The 15715-nt window shown below is 42.3% G+C and overlaps 1 protein-coding gene across 1 annotated transcript in view; it reads left to right on the forward strand.

Moving 5' to 3' along the window:
- LOC145996780 (uncharacterized) overlaps window positions 1-15715 on the forward strand; it is an 892808-nt gene that overhangs the window by 773536 nt on the left and 103557 nt on the right. The gene's annotated exons all lie outside the window — the stretch shown is intronic.

The following is a 15715-nucleotide window of genomic DNA, read 5'->3' on the forward strand; positions in this document are numbered from 1 at the left end:
AAGGGGTCCGTGCCTTAAAATAGTCCCCGAGCATAAAATAAAGTTAAAAACATTTTTTTTTCTAAAATTAATCCTTCCTCTATTCCCTTGCCACGAAGGTGCGTAGTAGGGCCGTACACATTCACGATATCAGCCATATTGGAGGTCATGTGATCAGCATCACGCTTTAGCCTCTCAGGGTTTTTTACTCCCGGTGGAGGCCGCGAGTCACGATCTGCTTTGATATCAGCCACCCCAGGAACTGAACCAGCATTTCCCAGCGTGACAGATGCATTTTGGCTACTTCTAAATGTTATCCCAAAACTCGAATCTAATGTAGATTCCTAACGTCACAATTAGTGATTTGCTGTATATCGTCCAGACGATATAACGCGTTATTGAAAAAATATCGTCCAGGAGATATCAAATAGACGATATATATTGTCACGATATTTTGCGATATATATCGCTGATATCACGATACGGAAAAAAATATCGTATCGTCTGTGACGATATTTTCTTGAGGATATATCACGATATCAAATTTCCGATATCGACCATTCCTAATCACAATACATCAAGCACTCCTGGTGTATCCATGTACTTGTTATCCATTGAACAACTCGTCTTCAGATGCAAATCGTTTACCATCCATTGTGAGTTCTTACTTAGACTATCGTGTATTTTCTAGAGGCGCCCTCTCACAAAGCGCAGAATGCCACTGTAGCTATAATCAGAGCTCCCAACTTTCCGTGCGATGGTTCTGCTAATGGGTATATGATTTTTCAAACTTTCTCATTAACTGTGCTTCAAATACGGCCTCCGTTCTGAATATAATCCTCCCCCTTCTTCAAGTAACAAAAAAAATGAATCACTGTATTAAATATTTCATATTCTCCTTCTGCCCTGCGTCATCCGTTTGCATTTCAGAAATTTTCTTCTTTGGTATCTTCCTCCTTCCCATCCCCCATAATTTTTCTCCCCTTGTAAATCTCCTTTCATCCATTTTTATCAAACTTACCCCTACCTTCGTTTCTTTGTATACTCTCGCTCTCTCGTTACAAAGCTTTTCTGTTTCCCCCTCTTCCTCCTCCCTTCCTTTATGCGTTGCTTCTTCATTTTTAATAAATTCCTTGGCTTTCCTTGCTGGTTACTGTCAAGAAATATAAAAGGGTCGAAGAGAAACGGTTTGCGAAATGATTCCAACTCAACAGTCGTAAAAACCCTACAGGACGGTAAGATATGAAAGAGGGTTCATTTGTAAATCTATTGTTATATTTCGGACGCAGTTTCTTGGCGGGCATCTTGAGTGAGAATATTGCTGAATAGATTACAATAGTATAGTCCACATTTTCTAAAATGCGGTATAAAATATATCCGTGATTGTTCTACAGGATGCGCCAAAATATACAGTACTGAAATGAAAACATGAACAAAAGTATAAGACATGTTACAATATAGTGACTGGTCTATATGCAACCCAAATAACAATCGTGCCTTTTGGGTTGCATAACTGTCAGGATATCTAAGGTTAGGTTAGGGCATGTGGAGTGGACGATTGTCATTTGGGTTGCATATAGACCAGTCACCTTTTTCAAACTCGGTCCAGCTTCACGACCGCTTCCGTATAGACGGAAATAATGCTCAACTATGAATACTTTTTCCTCCGTCGAGAGACTCATTTCCAAGAACAACTGCACAACACAACTTCCTTTTCACTACTGCGAACACGTGCAGTTGGAGCTATGCCCCGTCGACAAACGCAACCACGTGTTCGAGATACGCGAGTTTCAGTACTGTATATTTTGGCGCATACCGTATTTGTTCTTATAGTTTGCAGCAGGTAGAAATGTCAGCTTCGTACACGTTACTCGCTCAGCAGCTGAATCAGAGCTACCGACTGTTTCACTCGCCCATGCCAATTCAGTTGCTGACATAGGGTTACTTCCTGTGCCGCTTATTGCAACTAAAATATAAGACAATTTTACTTGCAGTATTGCCACTGGAAGGAGCTTTCTACTTGCCCATACCCATTCAGTTGCTGAAACAAGGCTACCAAATGTGCTGTTTACTATAACTAAACATGCAATACAATTTTACTTACAGTTTTGCGACTGGAAGAGGCTTTCTACTCGCCCATACCCATTCAGTTGCTGCAACAGTTATTCCCATGCAATTTACTGCAACTAAACAGGCTATACAATTTTACCTGAGTTTTGCCAACCGAAGAAACTCTCTACTCGCCCACACCCATTCAGTTGCTGCAACAGAGCTACTTTCTGTGCTGGTTACTACAACCAAACAGGCATGACAATTTTACTTATAGATTTGCAACTCGAAGAAGCTTTCTACTTGCCCATACCCATTCAGTTGCTGCAACAGAGCTACTTTCTGTGCATGTTACTACAACCAAACAGGTGTAACAATTTTACTTGTAGATTTGCAACTTGAAGAAGCTTTCTACTCGCCCATACCCATTCAGTTGCTGCAACAGAGCTACTTTGTGTGCTTGTTACTACAACCAAACAGGCGTGACAATTTTACTTATAGATTTGCAACTCGAAGAAGCTTTCTACTCGCCCATACCCATTCAGTTGCTGCAACAGGGCTACTTTCTGTGCTGGTTACTACAACCAAACAGGCGTGACAATTTTACTTATAGATTTGCAACTCGAAGAAGCAATTTACTGCAACTAAACAGGCAATACAATTTTACCTGAGTTTTGCCAACCGAAGAAACTCTCCACTCGCCCATACCCATTCAGTTGCTGCCGCAGAACTACTGTTACCAGACCTGCTGAATCGTATGCGATATGGAAAAGTGTTAGTGTCACGTGTTGCATAATTTTAGGCGACAGACGGAACAGAAAATATGTTGCTGAATGCATAACAATTAGCAATACTGCTGACGAATCGACAATGCTCGTGTAGATCGAATTACGTCATCCACAACGAACATTGATCTTAGGAAATTCATCGATAATCTCGAAGATCGTGATCGCCGCATATGTTCACACCGACGCGCTCCCATAAACCAGCTTCACTTTGCCAACCCAAGACATTAAAACAAACTGCCTGTGGGGGGAGGGGGGCCTCTATCACTCTTCCTCCCCTCTCTTCCCCCCTCTCTCTCTGTTCCGAAGGAAATATCGTACGTTTTATATCGTCTTTCGGCGAAGAGAGACATATTACCGGTCTCCGCTTCCCATGAGAACCGAAGCGGGGGGAAGGGGGGGAGTGGCCCTCGTATAAGAATGGAAAAAAGAAAAAAGAAAGGGAAAGAGAAATAAGGCCGACATGACAGGAGGGAAAAAAGTTTCCCGTTAAGACTGGGACGAGAACAGAATAACAGCCTAGACGTGTTTCCCCTCGGGGTTTGAAATCTCATCAGTCGATTTCCACCCCCTTGTTTCCCCTACCGGCTAACTCACCGCCCCTAACCTAAAGTCAAGGAGGCGGGGGGAAGAGAGTATCTTCAATGAAAACAACCTCTATTGCAATGTTGCTATATTGCGGTTAATGTCACCAAGATTTAGGTCGTAAGGTTCCTATTATTTATGCAAGTCTGGATGAGGAAGAACTCGAACAATTGAAATACGCGTCTAGCGAGAATCAAACCAGTAGCCCCTTAAGGCTAAGCCTTAGCCGTTTCGGTTGGTGAATTGTTTCTCGATTCATAGCCTGTATGACAAACTTGCCACACTCGTAATTATTTCTTCGCCGGGCTTGCAACACTTAAAATACGTTAACGCTATATAGCATTTACCTTCCAATCCCAACTAAGAGAAACCCGATGACACAACAACGCTTTGGGAGCCACGTCCTGCCAATTGGTTATTTATTGTGGTCAGTCCCATCGCCGCTGTTGGATCCCACTTTAAACTGTAGGTCCAGTCCCGATTAGCCTTTCTGCGTATAAAGTGGACTTAAAACAACAATACAATCAACTCAATCAAACCATCGCCGGTCTTTTGTGTCTTACAAGACCTATTTTTTTCTTCAGTTAACATCTTAAGTACCATTACAATGATTGGCCAAACCGATTTTTTAAAATTATTTCTTTCTAATGTGCAAATTGGTTTCGTCGTATGTTCCTGGATTCTTTTGACGTAAAATTGTGTCAATGAAATATTCCTATATAAATATTCCAAACATATATTTATTCTTTTCAACTGACAATTGCTTTCTTGTTTTCCATTAACTCACTTAACCTTAAGTAAGGTTGAAGCAAGCTAGTACATGTAAAAAATAGATTTATATTTAATTATGCAAAACCTATTACTATTATGCAACCCTTTAAAATCTAAATTAATAAATCTCTTGCCGATTTATCAGTCGTTTTTTTAAAAAATCAACAGCCGACCTCTTTGGCAGAGTGCTACGACGGTTCGGTCCCGGGTTCGAATCCAGGCCTGCGCATGGGCGTTCTTTGCGAGTGTCCCTTCATCAATTTCATCATGTCAACACACTCGCGATTAACCAAAAGTTGCGCAGAAGCGCCGCTAAACGAAAAAAAATTAGTCATTTTTAAAAAAAATCAACGCATAATGCAAAAAAAATAATTGAAAGTTGTCCTCTGCTTAGCACCACGCCATGAAGGCGTATAGTGGGTGTGGGGGTAACGCCCAACACTTTCTTGATCCGGTCGTGAGTGGGGGTGATGTGATAAGCATCACGCCCCTGAACGCCTTTACTCCCAGGGTTTTCCCCCAGGTACACATTTCATTCGACGCTGGGTGGGCGCCGGGGCCGCTTCCAACGTTAGAAAAGTTCCCAGATTTGAACAGGCCGGGGATCGAACCCGGGACCGTTAGCATGGTAGTCAGACGCGTTACCGACTAAGCCACCGCGGCCACAACGCATAATGCCGATGGCCTATATTTTGTTAATTCGGATAATGGATAAATAAGTCTTAAATCCGGATTTTTCCATTTTTCTTATCGTGTGGTATATTAAAAATTGACATCAGCGGCCGTTCTTGATAAATATTGGTTTTGGCCACGAGACGAGACGAGACTTCGGTCTGTCTCGTCTCGAAAATATAAGTTTGTCTCGTGTCGTGAGCAACAGTAATATGTATTGATGAAAATATTCTCTCGAGCTATCGGTCAGGTGAGTTGTGGAAAAGATTCCAAGCTTTCGAGAGCTGACGTCACTCTCAACATCAAGGCGCCTCCCCGATGGCGCAGTGGTAGCGTCGTTGCCTTGTAATCGAGGTGTCGCGGGTTCTATACCAGGTGGAGGCACATAGTGTTTCAGATCCCACTTTAAACTGTAGATCCTGTCCAGATTAGCCTTACTGTGCATAAAGTGGATTTAAAACAAATCAACCAACCAACCAACCAACTCTCATCTTCAATCTCATCTCATCCTGAAGATGAGAATGACGTTAGCTCTCGAAAGCTAGGGATCCTTTCCACAACTCACGTGGTCGATAGCCACGGAGAATTTTTTCATGATTCGTTGCCAGGAAAGCTTCAAGACTTACTTTTTCGTAATATGTATTGTTAGGTTACTAACAAATAGGGCAATGGGAGTTTCTACCGGAAGTTGTTATTCAACTTTTCCTATGCGCAAGTGGGGTTTACTTCTCTGATTCTGATGAGAGTCGTTATGAAGTCGTAAGCTGGATTCTAGTCGGTGTTATCGTTGACCGCCAGTCATTGCGTTGGTGTGAGTGGGCGGAGGTCTACCGGAAAAACCAAGTAACAGCACGAGGACAATCACTCGTGCCGAACTGAAAGTAATATTTCTCATGAAGGTTCGTTACTTTCTCTCCCCCCTTTTCTCCGCTTCCCTTTTGGAGAGTCCTTGGAGACGCGAATTATGACCGAGCTCGAAGTGGCGAGAGACGTCGGAGGGAAGGGAAAGGCGCTTATTGGTTTCCGTTTGAAGACTGATGGGCAACTCTGGAATTCCACGGAAATTCTCTCTTCTCTCTCTGAACATTCTGCCACTGGCTGGACGGTCGCCCTTATTTTCCTCGGATCTCTCGACAGAAAACGACGTAAGAAATGAGGATATTGCCAAACGGTACGGTCTCCAAGAGATGCAGTCGACCCTTTGCTTGTTGCGGGAGATGTTCGCTCTCAGGATACCTCGGTGGAGATGCTGACGAATGTCCATTGTCCCGTCCCGTTTCTCCAGGCTATAAATCGCCCATTGTATCTTTGACCGCTGCCCCTGCTGTTTTTGCTCTTGAATCCCCTCTGTCTCTCTTTTCTCCAGAGACTCTCTGTATCCTGCAGAATGTCGCTACGGGCGCCATATTTCATTACCGGCTTGGACGTTTGTTGAAAAGGGAATCTGGTTCGTAGCCAGAAGATGAATTTCTGAAACAGATATAGTAGGAAGTTATCATGGGACATGCTCCCTTTAGGTATCTGCATCATTCATTCAGCAAACCTTCGTTCACATTTATATGTATTTCCAGACCTTTTGGAGCTCATCTGCAACCCTCGGGTACTGGGAGACAATTTCAAGTGTACACTTTATCATTCACTTGCAAGAGCAGAATTAAGAGAAATAGCGAAGACCAAACTAAATCCAATATTATACTCTGTCCCGGATATATGTGGAGCAAAGCAGCGCATAGCGGCAGAGGAAGGGGGAGCGGATCGAGTGTGCAGAGCGAGGCAGTGCACGCTGCTGCTGCAGCAGTCGCTTTCTCCCCTCCACGCAGTCTCATTCCCTCTAACGTGCGTAGAGACTTGTTTTCGTTCGCTTGCTCCAGAGATATCCGGAACAGAGTAAAGTAGTGTACGCTTGCTTATTCCGTCCATTTTAATTTTAATTAAGATCTGAGCAGCATCTCCTGCACGCGCATCTTTATCTCAGCTGCTACTTGCCCAAAGTTTCCTGCGCGCGGAAGCCGCGGTAGTCAGGTTGGTATGGTGTCTGATTGTTACACAGGAGATTTGGGTTCGATTCGCGGGGTGTTCCGACCTTGTCTCTGCATATAGCGGCTCCGGGGCTTACCCAGCCAAATAAATGGCTACCCAGGGGCCAACCCTGGCAGGCCAAGGCGGACGATGCGTGTTGCTGATCACATCACCTCCACAAATGGCCGCGATTAATAATATGTGGTGTCCTAATTGCACGACAGAACTTTGCCTCTACCTTAAATACCTTTTGCGCGCGCATCTTTATTTGAATTCAGACTGTGCAAGTATTTTATACAGAGCGGCCACAAACAAAGGAACCTTTGACCAAAAGCCTTCGCGCATCTTTCCCTCCGTCAGATTAAGCCTACTCCACTCGGCCCCTGTCTTCCACGCGTGAGTGCGATGCACAGGACACGCTGTTCTGCGCATGCCTTTTGCCTGTGGTTCCACTAGACCTACTGTATTAATTATATCGTTTTGTAGCTTACTAAGATATTGTTGTTAGGATAGCAACGTTCGATATACGGAGTACATTTTTTTTTCAGTGAATGTATCCTTGTCTTGTGATACGATTAATACACTGCACGTGCTCTTTGCACCCAGTTAATGCCTTAGGGCCACCTTACGCTAAGGTTTTTATCCCTATAACAACCTAATGCGCGATTTTGGAGGGGAAATTGTTCATCTTGGAGACACGTTACACAAGAAGGGAGACTTCAACAACAGCGCGTGTTCCCGCTAGTAATTAGGATGTTCTCCCTTATAATAAAGAGAAAACAACTGTCGGTAATTCATAACCATCAATCATCAAGATGGAAAGAGGAGAAGTGTCATCTGTGCATCATCTGGGATGAGATGACGATGCTGAAGATGAGTGGAGAATTGCAAGGATTAAATGAAAATGTGGAACCTAATGGAATTCTTCAACCTTCTTGATGGCTTCTCAGAAAGAGGGAGTGTGTGCTAGAGACGTCTATCCTTCCCGCAGTTTCTTTCCACCTTTTCCCCAAATAAAATAAAGTTGAAAAGAAAGAGAAGAAGAAAAAGGAAATAATAAAAAGGGGAAAAGAGAGACAGTTGTTTTAAGTCCACTTTATGCACAGATAGGCTAATCGGGACTGGACGTACAGTTTAAAGTGCGATCCGAACCACTATGCCCTTCCACCGGGAATCGAACCCTGGACCCCTTGACTACAAGGCGGTTACGACATCACTATGGCACCGAAGAGTCCCAGGAGAAGAGAGGAAGGAAAGAGAGAAAGTAAATAACAGAGGGGGAAGTAAGAAAAGAATGAACAAGAGAAAAAGAGAGAGAGGAAAAGATATAGAAAAATGTAGGACGTAGAAAAGAGGGAGAATGAAGATAAATAAATGAAGCAGAGAAAAATAAAAATAATGTTTCTTCCTTTCAGTTCCCTCCCATTTCTCTTTCGCTCTCTAGAGAGAGAGAGAGAGATATAGATAGATCTTTAAGTTTTTATGCGGATGCACTAATCAAGACTTGTAAAGCAATCAAATATATGAAATACAGCAGAAAAGAAGAACATATCTGAACTGATTTCACACATACTTAAAATTATAGAATAAAGCTTGATTTACGCCCAAAAAATATATCCATTTCCACTCTCGCACTACTACATATTGGACGCCAGATTTAAAAATCCATATCAGTTAGATCAATGTCCAGTCTTCCAATACCTCGTGGTAACTGGCCCCAAGGTACGTGTTGCCGGGATGCTTTTAAGAAATATACGTATATATAAGCGATAATGGAAGTGAGTTGAATTATTGATTGGCTGTCCTGAATTAGCTACCTCGTTCTTGGCATTGGCCGTGAAATATCTCCACAAAAAGGACTGTTTTGAACAAGCCCCAGGATGCCTTTGGTCACCCCCTACACGGGAGAAGTATGGCTCGCCCATCATCCTCAAAATCTAGTAGATTTGCCTTGCCAAACACTGGATACATCCTCTAAATTTAGTGTTGTTCTTGTGTACTGTTGTAAGCAGCCACGCGTATATGTCATTCTGAAAGCATAACCTTCCAGGGGAAAATGAAAAACGTAGCTTTTCAACATCCACAGTGAATTAAAACAATCTTTTGAAGAATACAGTAGTTCTTTCTTTTATACCTGGAGCTTCTTATATCAAAAGTGCTCGAAATACAGATTTATGCTGGGTGCATGCGCAATACATAAAATTACAACGCAAGAGTTGCGCATGCGTTTCACCGTAACTTCTTCGCTGGAGATTTTCCCCGACCGAAGGCGTATTTTTGCCTGAAAATATCTTCCGACTCTTGGCCGCGGTGAATTTCCGACGCACGTGTGTAATCCCCGGTCCGCCTGTGGCCACCAATCTTATAAGATGGTTGCCCCCTTCGACAAGGATATACGAGTGTTCTTGACCTTTCTTCTCGTATTCTTTCGCAAAGAAACTGTAAATCTCCTGAACTCTTAAGCGCGGTGTTTTCGCATAATTGAAGACGAGGGTTCTCTGTGTGAAGCCAGCTCGTAATAAATAAAGCGCCTGCCCCACTTTTTAGGCAACCTGAAGTTCGTTTTTGTTACTTGTGGTTGTATACACCGCAGGATAAAACTGGTCAAACAATAGAACGTCGACGTGGTATTACTAAACCATGGTTCAGGGTGATAATCTTTGGTACCATGGCCGGTGATAATCTTTGGTACCATGGCCGTTGCAGTGTGGCTATTCCTCATCGATTCTGTATTCATCCTCATCGTTGCGATTAAGCTTGAGGGGTAGAAAGGCAACGTTAAATTACTAAAATACAAATTCTTTTATCATCCCTTTGATATCCACAGAGCCCACATCTGGCGGAATGGTTAGCTCAGCGTGAATACCTGCCTGTGCAAAGATGTTCTTTGCGAGTTTCCCTTCATCAGTTTCATCATATCATCACTTATCCTCTTCGTTGCAATTATCCAAACTGGCAGAAAAGCGACGCTAAATCAGAGTTGTTAAAGGTCCAGGAATTTTAAATAAATTCAATTCCGGTCCAAGAGAGAATCAGCAAGTGTAAATGTGTTCTTGACTGTAAATAACCTTTTTATATGTAAATTATTTAAATACTGTCCAGGGACCTTTTTTCCGGATCAATGTAAATACTGTCCAGGGACCTTTTTTCCGGATCAATTTAAATACTGTCCAGGAATATTTTTCCCGAATGAATTTAAATACGGTCCAGGAACAAAACAAACTTGGACCGAATTTAAATTGTGCGAGAAAAAAAGTTTGCGGAACCCAACTTATGGGTTTCTAGACCTTTAACAACCCTCCGCTAAATAACAAAAATCAAATCAAATATTGTTGAAATAGGTCTCGATAAATTTCTCGAGGCTAAGCAAGGCACTCTCACGGACATCTGGTGAATGACCACTCCTCCTGTACGGTGCAAACAGCCCAACGTACAATGGCATATGTGTATGTGTGTGGATGGGTGGGTGGGCGCTACACTTGTGGTCATGCATGCCATGCCAAGCCATCTGTTGGGAACTGTCAGCACCTTCCATATGAAATACTAAATGCCTTAGATGCTCTTTTCCTGAAATACTGTTACTTTTTTAACTACCCTCGTACATGAAAATACGCCATGGCTGGTTTCGTTTGCGACTTTTGATAGGGATGCGTCTGCTTTGTCACCTCGTCTCCACACTACACTGTGACCCTTAAAAATTACATCATTGTTTAAAAACAGTGGTACCTTTTGAAACATCAAATTGAAGCCAATTGCGTGGGCAGCAACAATGGAGATCCTGTCGGCTCTCGTGATTGGTCCACGCGAAGCTTCCATCACCGGAGAACCAAGCAGGACTCTTTCAATAAACGGCGATCCTATCTGCTTATCGCTGTCAGATGGATTAAAGCCAGCTTGCATTACAAATAAACCTCCCAAGGGTACGCAACGTGTCCCGCAGTGTTCGCTGTGCGGGGACAGCGCTGTCTGTTGGCACCTCGCTCAACTAGATTGCCCGGGCTGCCCATCACCATAACGGTCATCGGTCATTTAGGGCATCAGGAGGATGTAACCGGTTGGGGCATTCGCGATGCTGGCAATTCGCGATTACGAGTTTAGCACCAGTTAATTTGGAGTTTGTGGATTTCGATTGAGTTTGCGTCAACTTAAAAGTTACGTAAGTTCCGTTTTCGTTTTTTTGTTGTTTTTTTTTTTTTTACTAATTTTTCTCCTCCATCCGTATCTAGTGTTTGCTTCATACACACACACAAGAGGAAGTGTCAAACGAAAATCTTACATGTCCGTATACAGCAGCACTTATCTAGAAATACGTATATTTCGTGGGAGGGAGTCTAAACCAACTGTCTCAGAAATAACAATAATAATAATAATAATAATATTGTGCTAAATTAAATATTAATTAAAATATGTAAATTAAGATTGTATTACATAAATAGGTAAAAAGACCGAATAAGAATAGGGATATAACAGCACGTAGTCATCATGTAGCTTACGTATAGTTAAGATCGCCAAAATTTGAATAAACAACAGCCCTGACAATGAAATTAATATCAAATAGATAACGAATTGAATATTTATGGAATAACAAAAAAGGATGTCAGATCCAGGTGACGAAAGTACAGTTCCTGATGAATATTTTATGCATATTATCACAAGTAGTAATGTGCATAAATTTTCTTTGGTAATGTCCTTCAACAAATTTCCATGATCCCAATCTAATCGGTAAGTCTTTCGGTTGGGGGTTCCGGACCCCCTTGGACTCCCCCTAAATACGTCCTTGGTATACAGGTAAAATTTACATGCCGTACCAACACAGACCTCTAATTACAGACTGGAAGCGATGCGGTTTTGTTTGAAGCCGCGCATCTTCGCTCGCGCATAGCCGGAATGTAGAAATATGGCGGAGGTGTGCATTAGAATCTGTTATTGTTTTCGTTTTCATGAAGAAATAATTTGCACTCTCTTGTGGATTGGAATATGTAGAATTATATACTTCTTAGAACACTTTAAAAAATTAGTCTTGTGCAATGACACTTCAAAATAGCTGTTACAGTTGAAAGTATGATGGTACGTTGGCCGCCATGAAAATATACCCCTTCTTGAAATTGACCGATGTTAAAAGACCAACGTTTCCGGTCTTGTATCTGAAGGTCTGTGGTATCAACTGCTATTTACAAAACGACCTCAAGGCTGCAACACTGATCAAGTGAGCTTCAAGACGCAATATTTGCCATTTTTAAGATGGCGCCTTCTTCATGCAGGACCAGTGAAGAAGAATGCTTTCTTGCCTTCTGGGACCTCCCGGATGGCGCAGTGGTAGCGTCGTCGGCTTGTGATCAAGGGGTCGCGGGTTCGATACCCGGTGGAGGTATACAGTAGCTCGGATCCCACTTTAAACTGTAGGTCCAGTCCCGATTAGCCTAACTGTGCATAAAAAAATCAAGCAATCAATAACCAAAATAGACGGAAATATAAGAGTGAGAGAGAGAGAGAGAGAGAGAGAGAGAGAGAGAGAGAGAGGCCGATCGAATCTTCTCATGATCTCACCATCAAAGGGCACTAATTCGATTGGATTGGAGTGATTTGCTTTACTTTACTTCGCTTTTCTGCCACTTTTGGCTAATCGTGAAGATGAGGATGAATCATAAGATGAGACGGATGCAGGAACAATCACAAACAATTAGTGATGACACTACACGAATCCCACAGAGGTTTATACAATCTGAGTTCAGACGCCAGAGCCTCGCTAGTCTGCAAAATGCGGTCCAAGGTGTACTACATGGAAGGGAGGTTGACATTTGGTGGTACTAATTTGAGTCCTGACTTGGTTGTAGCTCCTCCTTTGTGAATGTCTTCATTAGTTCGGTCTCGCCATCATTCAAGGGGTCCCGGGTTCGATTCCGGCGGAGGCATATAATAGAGTGGTTTGGGTCCCAATTAACATATTTGAACAGTGAACTTGATCTGTTCAGTTGACGAAACGTAACAAAAAAGAGGACTTAAATAGAATTAGAAAGAATACAAAAATATAAAATTTCATGAAAGTAAGCACCGAAAATTTAAATTTGCCTGTGTTCAATATCATCAGTGGTGATACAAAATGTAGGATCCCAATGTTCGCAGTAAAACAGCACATGCCAGCGATAGGTAAAGGCAAAGAGCGACTATAGTAGAACAGGTGGATTCCGCATAGAGTGTCATGGTTAGCGGCTTGTTCTGATATTCCAAATTGGAATCTCCGGTTTAACGAACCGTGAAACTGCTCGTATCGTCCGCATATTGGACCGCATTGAGCGAACGCCGCTCGCAAATTCATGCGGTTATCCTGCACCTATCGCAGTAGAGACACCTAGCTGTAAAAGATTGAAGTTAATTATTGGCGTTATCTTACGTAGTCTTTCCGGTAAGCGATTGATTATATATAATATATATATATATATTATTAAAATGCTATGTTACTATATTTTCTGAGGCTTTTTTAACCCAACTTTAAAAATGAAAGAGAAAATACTTCATTATTCTTGGTATACATGTAGACCTTACACGGCAATGTCACAAATTACGTCATATACGCTACATCATATTGACCAACGAGTTGAATCTAAAAGTTGAGATTTTTGCTGTGAGTTAGGTTCATGCAGGGCTTTCTCAATGCCAAGTTTCAGAATTTTTAAAGAGGACCCACGTGAGATATTTAAGCCCGAGAAGTGTCAAAATTCCATAAACGGCCATAGTACAGCCCATGATGAAAAAAAAAGGGTTGCATTTCTAAGCCCTGATATTTTATTTGCAGACACCCTGCAGGTAGGTCTACACATGAAAACAATTTCAAAGCTGAGACTGATCCCCTACATTTAAAAAATCTGGCTTAAAAATTCAATTTTATAACTATTGCTACCCAAATTTCCACCATAATTTTTGTTCTTAGGATGCAATTTTGAGCAAAACATACTTGAATATCATAGAAAGTATGCTTCATTAGCTACAAAATTAATTTTGTTTCAAGTCTAGCTTTAATGGTTTTTGAGACATTAAGGTTTCCGTAAACTGCTACGTGAGCAAAAAAAGCCATGCGCCATGTTGGAAAAATGACTGCCCCAGGAGAACTGAAGACAATATTTTTTTCAACATTGGTTTTGATATCTAGAAACATGTACAAACGTGTATACTAAAAATGGTCATGCAACCAATTATTTTAAAATTGGTTGATTTGACCCTTCCTTGACCGTATTAAAATTCATCTGGAAAGAAGTTTCCTCTACCGAATTGAAATAGGAGATAAATATGTTCTATACAGCCCATTTACGATTGCTGGTTTTGTCCTGGACCGGAATTGAATTAATTTAAAATTCCTGGACCTTTAACAACCTTGCCTGAAATAACCAAAATACAGATCGACAGCTGCCAGAGGGCGTTGCTGATCCCGCCATCTTACTTCTTGAACCGTGACCAGAAATCTTAAGAGTTGCAATGCCACTAAACTAGAAATAAATAACAACGAGCGCGCGCCCGTCCTAGGCCCATTTCTTTTCGAGATCGCAAACGGAAGGACGCCGAATTTAATATCTTTTCGCCCATTTTAAGCGATTCCTTCCTGAACGTCAGGTCGTTTCCTGTAGTTTTGCTTCGCTCGTTTCCCGCCGTGCGTAGCCACGTGTCTAGATTCGCCCGCCATCTCAACTGCCATTGTTGTCAGAAGATGGCATGAATAATGAATGAAAGGCCATCCTAGGTATAAGCGAAGAAGTGCGGTTCGGTTGAAAGGTACGACAGGAACCGAGAAATAAAGAAAAGAAGAGAAAAGAGAACGAAAAAGGAAAAGGTAGAAAAAAAGAACATTTCCTCTTGGCTAAAGAAAGCCGGTGTGGATTTATAGCCTTGAACATCCCACCGGAAAAAAAGGGAGCTGCATAGTGCTATCGAGACTGACCCATTCAACGGACCTACATCTTTCAGCGGTAGTCCCGAAAGGTGCCGTTGGCGGCGCCCCGGTAGCGGTATATCAATCGGGAGGTTTCTTATCTGCATCTCCCGCGGCCCTAAATTCCGGAGAATGATGCTCGCTGTGCGGAGGACAGCAGTAAATCTTTTGGACTCGCTTCTGAGCTCGTCAGCATCCTTCCAGAGAATGGCCAGATCGCTGAGGGGACAACAGGGGGTAATTTGCCGTGAATTCTCCGGTCTGTGGCGATAGAGAGAGCAGTGGAAACCCGTGTTCTCTACCTTGGACTCATAATGCCTTTAACGCCTTTAAAATTAGCAATTATATACCTCTGGACGCCAGCCTAATCAGAATGGGTGGCTTTCTTTCCCGCCAAAAAAGCTGTGACGCGGTCGTATCATGTGAATCAAATAGCCAATCGGCTTCCGTTGTTCACTACCTTCTGATTGGCGCTTCCACATGCACTATCATTATTGGATGAGATTTTGGCGCGATGATGAAACAGCAATATCTCATGAAGTTAGACCTTTAACGATGCGCATAACCGCCTGCCATGAGTTATTTTTCTTATTTCCATAACTGTGTTAACAGGAATGTTTGTTTTGCAGCATTTGAACCTAAAAACCTTCATGTTCCAGAATTTCTGGATATTTGGGAGAAGGGTAAGGACTCTTACAAAAAAAGAAGTGAATATGATGAATTTTGTCAATTGAAATGAACCTAAGCCCCGCGACAGGTTAACTTTGCAGCAACTTTTCGCATACATAGACCCAAACGTGCGCGAAGAATATAGTTCCGCTGCAATACTGCGGATTTTCTCACTGTCTGTGATATGAACAGCTCAGCAGTTAGGGCGAGACTGGCACGGGGATGCTGAGTGTCGTTCTCGAGTGGATTGATACATAAAATCTGC

The sequence above is a fragment of the Lepisma saccharinum genome, chromosome 1 (assembly GCF_977018435.1).
Source record: "Lepisma saccharinum chromosome 1, izLepSacc3.1, whole genome shotgun sequence".
Taxonomy (NCBI): Eukaryota; Metazoa; Arthropoda; class Insecta; order Zygentoma; family Lepismatidae; genus Lepisma; species Lepisma saccharinum.